The following is an 8857-nucleotide window of genomic DNA, read 5'->3' as shown; positions in this document are numbered from 1 at the left end:
TAATATTTCTAAAAATCCAGTTTTGCACTCTAGGACTAAACATATTGAAGTGAAATTTCACTCAATAAGAGAACATGTCCAAAAAGGAGATATTAGTATTCAATTTGTTAAATCAGATGAGCAATTAGCAGATATTTTTACAAAACCATTAGCTGAGGATAGATTCTGCATGCTTAGGACTTGTCTAGGAATTTTGAGTTATGATTCCTTGTTTGAAAAATGCTGATGTATTTGCTGGAGCTTTTTGTCTCATAAACATGCATGAGACAATTCTGGGCAGGTGATGAACGTTTCCATCAAGTCAACGTGTTCTGGCCTTGTTTCAAATAAATCTCAATCTGGGCCAACCTCAATATTCAAATCAAGAGTGGTCCAAATGTGTTTCATTAATTTCATATCACCTCAAGGCCCAAATATGAATGTTACAATCTTGTTTTTTAGTTTTTGATGAATTGTGTGTTTCATAAAAGGCTTTCACTAAATGTTTTGTGGCCCAAAAAGTGTTTCAGGTTAATTTTGTTGTTTTTTAAAATTTCAAAAATTAATTTTTTAAATTTTTAAAATCAAATAAAATCTTTCTTGAATGAGGTCATGTCTTTTCAAGTCTTTTCAAATGGTGATGCAGTTGCATGGTTTTAGAAATTTACTTTTGGGTACGGTTACCAACACTCCCTCTCTTCCCTCCATAACTCCTTCTTTATCCCTTCGGTTTTCACCACTACCCACACTACTCTCTTTCTTCTTAAATCAAAAAACCACCAAATGAGGAAGAAAACCATAGCTCACAAGCCTCCTAGAGAAAAGGTGTATAAACTTCCATCCAAACCCTCCACTCGCTCCCAAGACCAAACCTTCACACCTTCACCGTCTCCTCCTACCTCTCCTCCACGCACGATTCCCATGGCGCGAACCAAGACCACTCCAAAGTACCCTGCTCCTGCCAAGCCAATGCCACCACCTAAGACGACGCCCTCCAAACCGAGCTCTTCGAAACCTGGCTCATCCAAAGGGAAGCGTCCTGCTGTTGCAGAACCTGTTCCTGAGACAGCAAAACCTCAGTCAAGGTCTGTCCCTGTTCGATCACAAAGAGGTAACCCTCATCGCCCTCTCACATCTGTTAGAGAACCAGACATTGATCCTTTTGCTCACAAGTCATACTACATGACATCTCACTCAGACTTTAACCCCCATCGTTTCAAATCTGCCATGAACCATGATTTTTATGAGGGAGTCGTTCAGTATCGTACTCTATGTCCATCTTTTCTGGCTGATTTACCTGATTTGAAAAAGAAAGATTTTTCTTTTTGTTAAAAATTTGGAATTTTTAGACTGGAATCACCTTTTCAAAATCAAAAAACCTGTATATCCTCAGTTGGTCAAAGAATTTTATACAAACATGACTTACCATGAAGGAAGTGTGCATTCGTATGTTAAGGGCAGAGACATTATCTTGAATAATAAAACTATCAGTGACTCCTTGAAGTACACTGATATTGGGCCGTGTGCTTATACCTCTGTGAAATGGGATGAAGGTGTTGGTATTTCTTACCATGATGCTTTGGCTCACATTTGTGAACATGTTTCCCTAATTGATGGCATCACACCCACTCACAAAGCCCTGGGATATGAACGTGCTCAGTTGCACCAAATTGTTAATCACATCTTGATTCCTCAAAGTGGTTCATATCAAAGGGTCTCTTACACTGACACACTTGTTTTGTATGACCTAATCACTAAAACAGAAATCTCTTTTGCCTACTTGATGGCTAGATACATGTTTAATTCTGTTAGAAGTATAAAAGATAAAGCACTACCTTATGGCATGTTTTTAACTTGCATATTTGAGAATTTTGGTGTTGACCTGTCAAATGAGGATTATGAAAACAGACATTCATACCTAAAAGGGGGTGGTTCAGTGAAACAGCAAAAAGGACCAACTCGATCTGAGAGAGTGGTTCTAGATGATGATGATGAAGAGTTCATTCCTGATGATTCTACTGCTCCTTCCACTGAGGGTACTTCCATCTCCACTGGGAAGAAATCTACTCTGCTGAATGTGGTGAGGGATGTTGCTCAAGAGTTTGTTTTCCAATCGAATCACTTGATTGAATTGAGCAAAGAGAAAAGGAAGCTGGCTAGCAAGTATGAGAACTTCCTGAAGAAATCAAGGGATAGGGTGGCTGTACTGATGACTTTCATTGACAACCTTCAAAATGATGAAGACATTGCCACGGATGTTGAAGAGGAAGCTGCTTCTGAGGGGAATGGTTCTGATGCCTAGGATTTGTCTCATAAAACTGTTGTTGCTGCTCTCTTTTTGTCTCATGATTTCTGCTTCTTTAGTACTTTTGAACTGTTTCATTTTGGATGACTGTAATAACTCTGGATATTACTGCACCTTTGGTAGTTTAGTTAGTATTTTGGACTGTGCACTAACCTTTCTTGCAGGGTTTATAGTGATGTTTTTGTTGATCTTGCCAGTCGTCCACCCTTGATGACAAAAGGGGGAGTAATAGTAGGATAAGCATTTTTTGACATTGATGCAGCCATCAGTTTTTCTTTTGAAATTTTTGTCAAATTGCTGCACTAAAATTTAATTCTACATGCTGAATACTGATGCTGATAATATTAGCTTGATATTGGGCTGATTATGTGATGTTGCTCATTTGATATTCCTTGTACAAGATAAATTGTGCATAGCTCTTCATTATGCTCTCTTTAAGAACAATGTGAAACAGGAACAAAGAGAAGAGCATAAATCTAGGGGGAGCAAATCTTGAAAAGGAAAGGGGGAGCAACATAAAAGCAAATGACAAAAATCAAAGGGAGCTTCTAAACCTTACTCAAACTCATTTCTTTTGCTTATTGCTTAAATCATGTTTGTCATCAAGGGGGAGATTGTTGAGTTAAGAAATTAACTAAATTAATTAGTGATGACAAACATTATTTTTGGGAAAATAAATAATTAGTGTTGATTAATTATAATTACATATTACTAATTATTTATAAAACTGCTGCAGGCCAAAATCTGATTTACAACCCAAATGGAAGGGAAAATAAAACAAGGGAAATGGGTTAATGAAATAAACAAAGCCCAAAAGGATTCAAAGCTGAGAAATCAAAACGGGCCAAGCTAATGGATACCCGATCCAAGCCCGAATTGATTTCAATTCCCTCCATCTTGCTCCAACCAAAGCAACGTTCCTCTCCTCTCTAATCAAGTCAAATCAAGACTTCAGAAAAAGTAAGAAAGAGAAAGAGAAGAAAAGCTTACTCCATAAGCCAGTAACCAAAGAAGCAAGAAAGAGAAAATTTAAGCTTGAAGCACAGAAGCTAAAGCAGAAAATCTAATCCAAATCAAGCTTAGGTTAAAGGTAATCCATCTCATCTTGCATGCATCAGATCTTCATCCCTTCTTCCCAACTCTCTGCACTATCCGAAAATGGCATTCAAGGTAAAGTTGATCTCTGTTCTTCACTGCTACAAATCCACGGTCACAAGAGATTCTTGGGGACCAAGTTACATTTCTATGGTTCAGATTTGGTTGACCATGAGAAGATTTCCATGGTTACTGTTTTGTGGCTTTCGGTCAAAATGAGGAAGTCAGAGGGAAAGTTTCTTCTCTGAGGATTAAGGTGAAAAAGTAAATCTGTGGGTTGGTGAAGCTCAAGGCTCAAGGTGTTGACCTTGGAAGAAGAACTCAGCCACATGCAAGGAGATAAAAGAAGCTTGCTGTTCATTCAGAAAGCAAGGAGAGAAAACCAGTGAATAGAGATTTTGTTCTGAGAGAGCTTTTTGAAGAAGTTCAACTAACTGGACAGTGTAACCTAATCAAAGGTGCATTCCGCCAGTATGAAGAACTAAATCAGAGGCTTGCTAATCTGGTTTTTCGCATAGCACAGAAGCTGTTGATGAAGTCAATCTCCTTCATGTTTTACTGATTGTAATGTACTTTTCTATGTTTATCTTTCTGTAATTTCATGTGAGAAAAGGCATTGTGAGAAAGCTCAAGTAAAAGCCATGAGTGGAAAAAGGCTGAGTGAAACACTTGAGAGAAAAGCCTAGAGTTATTTTCAGATTTCTTTAGGTGTGTTTATGTCTTGTATCTTGTACCTGTGAGGTATCCCTTTCTTAGTTGGGTTAGCACTAAGAGTGAATAGTTAGGTATTAGCATAACCAATGTCAAGTTAGGTTAGAACTTGAGTGTGAAAGAATTGTGTCAATCTTGTGGAATTGGTGTATGTAATACTGTTAATTATAGTGAAATTCTTCCATAGTTGTAGAGGAAACTGGACGTAGGTTGCATAGCACAAGGCAACCGAACCAGGATACATGCTGGTGTTAGCTTTTCTCTTCTCTGCTGTGTTTTGTTTTCTGATATTCATGAGATAAAAATAAATTGTCTCATAAATTTCCGCTGCTAAGTTAAAACAGAATCAGAATTGCAAATTTGTTTTAAAAGGGTAACAACAGCAACTAAAAGGAAGGCATAGATTCAACCCCCCCTTCTCTAAGCCTACCACAACCTTCAATTTGGGTGTGCGATACATGTTCCCATTGCACCACCTAATCGCACCAAAATGGGACCCCAAAGAAAATTGGGGATATATGTTGGATATGATTCTCCCTCTATAGTGAGGTGTCTTGAGATACAAACGGGAGATGTATTTAAAGCCCGGTTTGCGGATTGTCATTTTGATGAATAAAAATTTCCAACATTAGGGGGAGAGAATAAGCTTCCTGAAAAGAAACTTAATTGGAATGCATCATCGTTGATGCATTTAGATCCTCAATCAGGGCAATGTGAACTAGAAGTTCAAAAGATTATACATTTGCAAAGAATAGCAAATGAATTGCCTGATGCATTTTCGATACAAAGAGGATAACCAAATCTTATATACCAGCGAAAAATGCCCCAATTCGAATTGATGTCCTAGTAGGACAAGTAGCCACTGAAGCAAATTCACGCCAGAAGCGTGGCAGGGCGGAAAATGCCCCAATTCGAATTGATATCCCAGTAGGACAAATAGCCACTGAAGCAAATACATGCCAGAAGCGTGGCAGGCCTGTCAGTTCCAAAGATAAAAATCCTCGAAAGAGAAAAGAGGTAAATATGATTCCTGTTGAAAAAGACATTGTAAAGACACTTGCAGCTGTCCAAAATTCTGATATAACGCCAGAAGACGTTCAGGTACCTGAAAATTATGAAAATGATGAGATCTCGATAAATTATGTCTTTACAGGAGAGAAATGGGACCGAAATAAGACAATTGTCAATTAAATATTTGCATATAATGTGGCATTAAATATCATGCATGAAAGTAAGGATCTTGAGCCAAGATCAGTCGAAGAATGTCGATAAAGGAATGATTGGCCAAAATAGAAAGAAGCCATGAAGGCTGAATTAGACTCACTTGCAAAACGTGAAGTCTTCGGACCTCTAGTCCGTACACCTGAAGATGTAAAACCTGTTGGATACCGATGGGTATTTGTGAGAAAACGAAATGAGAGAAATAAAGTTGTGCGCTACAAAGCCCGACTTGTGGCACAAGGTTTTTCACAAAGGCCCGGTATAGATTATGAAGAAACGTATTCCCCTGTAGTGGATGCGATAACATTGTGTTATTTGGTCAGTTTATCTGCATATCATAAACTGCATATGCATTTAATGGATGTGGTAACAGCCTATTTATACGGCTCATTAGATCGGGATATCTATATAAAAGTCCCTGAAGGGCTAAAGATGTCTAAACCATCCAATGAATTTTTGCAGGGGTCATACTCAGTTAAATTGCAAAGATCTTTATACGGTCTAAAGCAATCTGGACGAATGTGGTATAATCGTCTTACTGAGTATCTGACCAAAAACATATTCAAGAATGATGATATCTGCCCATGTGTTTTCATAAAGAAAACTGCATCTGGATTCATTATAATTGCTGTGTACGTTGATGATTTAAATATCATTGGGACTCCTGAAGAGATTCCAACAATTATAAAAACTCTAAAGGAAGAGTTTGAGATGAAAGTTCTAGGAAAGACTAAATTTTGTCTCGGCCTGTAGATCGAGCATACAAAAAATGGGATCTTTATTCATCAAACAACATACACAGAGAAGATCTTGAAAAGATTTTATATGGATAAGTCACATCCCTTGAGTACCCCAATGATCATAAGATCTTTGGATGTGAAAAAGGATCAATTCCGTCCTAAAGAAGAAAATGAAGATATCCTTGGTTCAGAAGTACCATATCTTAGTGCCATTGGAGCGCTAATGTATCTTGCTAATAATACGCGACCTGACATATCATTTGCAATGAATTTACTAGCAAGGTATAGTTCCTCTCCAACCAGAAGACATTGGAGTGGAATCAAACAAATCTTTCGATGTCTTCATGGAATGGTTGATTTGGGATTATTTTATCCCTATGGATCCAAGTCACAATTAGTTGGCTATGCAGATGCTGGATACCTGTCTGACCCACATAAAGGGAGATCTCAAACAGGATACCTGTTCAGATATGGTGGAACAGCTATATCATGGAGGTCCACGAAATAGACAATTACTGTAACATCCTCTAATCATGCTGAAATACTAGCGATACATGAAGCTAGTCGCGAGTGTTTTTGGCTGAGGAGTGTGATCCAATATATTCTATCATCATGTGGACTGATTGATAAGAAGATAGCTCCAACTGTCCTGTTTGAAGATAATATAGCATGTATTGCTCAACTTAAAGGCGGATACATCAAAGGTGATAGAACAAAGCATATTTCTCCCAAATTCTTCTTCACTCATGATCTTCAAAATCAAGGGACAATTGATGTCCAACAGATCCGCTCAAGTGACAATCTGGCAGATTTATTTACAAAGTCACTCCCAAAATCCTCCTTTGAAAGATTGGTACATGAGATTGGGATGCGCCGATTTCGAGACATCAACTGATGTCGACAAGAGGGGAAGACTGTACTCTTTTTTCCTTGGTCAGGTTTTTTCCCATTGGGTTTTTCTTGACAAGGTTTTTAATGAGGCAGTCCCCATCACTAAAGGATATTGTACTCTTTTTCCTTCACTAAGGTTTTTTTTTTCCCACTGAGTTTTTCTTTAGTAAGGTTTTAACGAGGCAATAATCCTAAATGGTCATCCAAGGAGGAGTGTTGTGATAAGATTTGTTACGTGGATGCCTATTTATGATGGGCGATGCAGTATTCTCAAAAAAGAATGCTTTTAATAAGTGTTTGAAAAAGTTAGCTCCTGTACCTATATAAATAGAGGCTCAAGCCTCTCACAGTAACACAATAATAAGAATATTAAAATATTTCTCACTCTCTCTCTTTCATACTATTCTCCTTCTTACATACTTTATAATATTATTAAATATATTAATTGATATAGTAGTTTTAGTGAATATTATTACTATAATTATCTAATTATATTTCTATATTTTATATTTATTACTTCTTCCTTATTTATTTAATTATTTTACAACAGTATGAATAATTTTTGGGTTAATCATTTGTTTTTTAGTGAGCTAGTAATTGACGATGTTATCCTTGTAAAAGCTTTTAAAAGACGAAAAGGAACAGATAGAATACACTGGCTGAAAAGTTAATGAGAGCCATAAAGATTATAGCTATTTTTCTTACTTTTTCTACCATTATTATTGTAACATGTGTCATCTCATGGTTCCTACTTATTAATGTTCAATAATAAAAGAATAATTTTATACATCTAAATTTTTTTGTTAACAAAATTTAATTAAGTTAGTCTTATTTTTTCTAAAGTTTTAATAATTTTTATTATTTATTTATTTATTTATTTTTGTAATCTTTTGTTTTTTTTATTGGATAAAGATTACAAAAATAAAAAAATAAATATAAATAATTAATAAATAAAAATTACAAAAATTTTAAAAAAATAAAAATTATCAACATAAAAATTATAAATAAAAAAATAATTAAGAATATATTTGTTTTTTATAAAAAAAAATTTATTGTTCTTTTTAAATATTATAAAAATATTTGATCATTTTTAATAATTTTAGTATTAAAGATTTTTTTAATAATTAAATCTTCCTAACGATCCTTTAAAATAATTTTTTTCTTTTTTTTGTTTATCATATATCAAACTCTACTTAAACATACTTACCCATAATATTAGAAACAATATTCTTTAATTATATTTTTTCATATATGCTTATTGCTTCCTTTAATTTGCATTCTGAATAAATTCTAAATACCTAGCCCACCTCCATTAACTCCAAAAAGAAAATTCTAAATACCTAGCCCAAATTGAATCATTTCAAAAGTCCCATGGCCCATCCCATTGGCTGCACTACAGCCTTCCAAGTTAGCTACATAGAAAGAGCCATTACTTTACACTAGCTTGAATATTGACGCCATCTCAAATTAAGGATAAGTATTATTTTGATCTTTAATGTTTAAGGTTGGAATCAAATTTATTCCCAATATTTTAAAATGGTATTAAAATCATCTTTTTTAATAAAATTTTTTTAAATAACAAAAATGATCCTTTTTTACCAGTTCATTGCTCTTCTTCTTCTTCTTCTATTAACAAAATTCAAGCTACAAATCCTTCTTCTTTCGTTAACAAAAGAATAAACTACCATTTCTATCCACGAAAGTTTTAAACACTGACAAATCTACCTACAAAAAAAAAAGAAATTACCGTTTGTACCCATAAAACATGAGTTTCATATAACAAAATTATCCAAATACTAAAAAGTTATTTTAAAACCCCAAATTACCCTTTTTCTAACCCTAATCTCAACCCCCTTCTTCCAAACCTCATCCATTCATTTATTCTTTTCAGAAATTTCACCACCTCCTTCACCAA

General features: G+C 35.2%; 1 pseudogene; it reads left to right on the top strand.

Moving 5' to 3' along the window:
• Positions 1-591: 591 nt before the first annotated feature.
• LOC148544031 (uncharacterized) lies at positions 592-2281 on the top strand (annotated as a pseudogene).
• Positions 2282-8857: the final 6576 nt, after the last annotated feature.

This window comes from Arachis ipaensis, chromosome B9 (assembly GCF_059453495.1).
Source record: "Arachis ipaensis isolate K30076 ecotype BB chromosome B9, ASM5945349v1, whole genome shotgun sequence".
NCBI lineage: Eukaryota > Viridiplantae > Streptophyta > Magnoliopsida > Fabales > Fabaceae > Arachis > Arachis ipaensis.
Note: the sequence above shows the minus strand (reverse complement) of the source record. Positions and strands in the feature narration are given on the sequence as shown.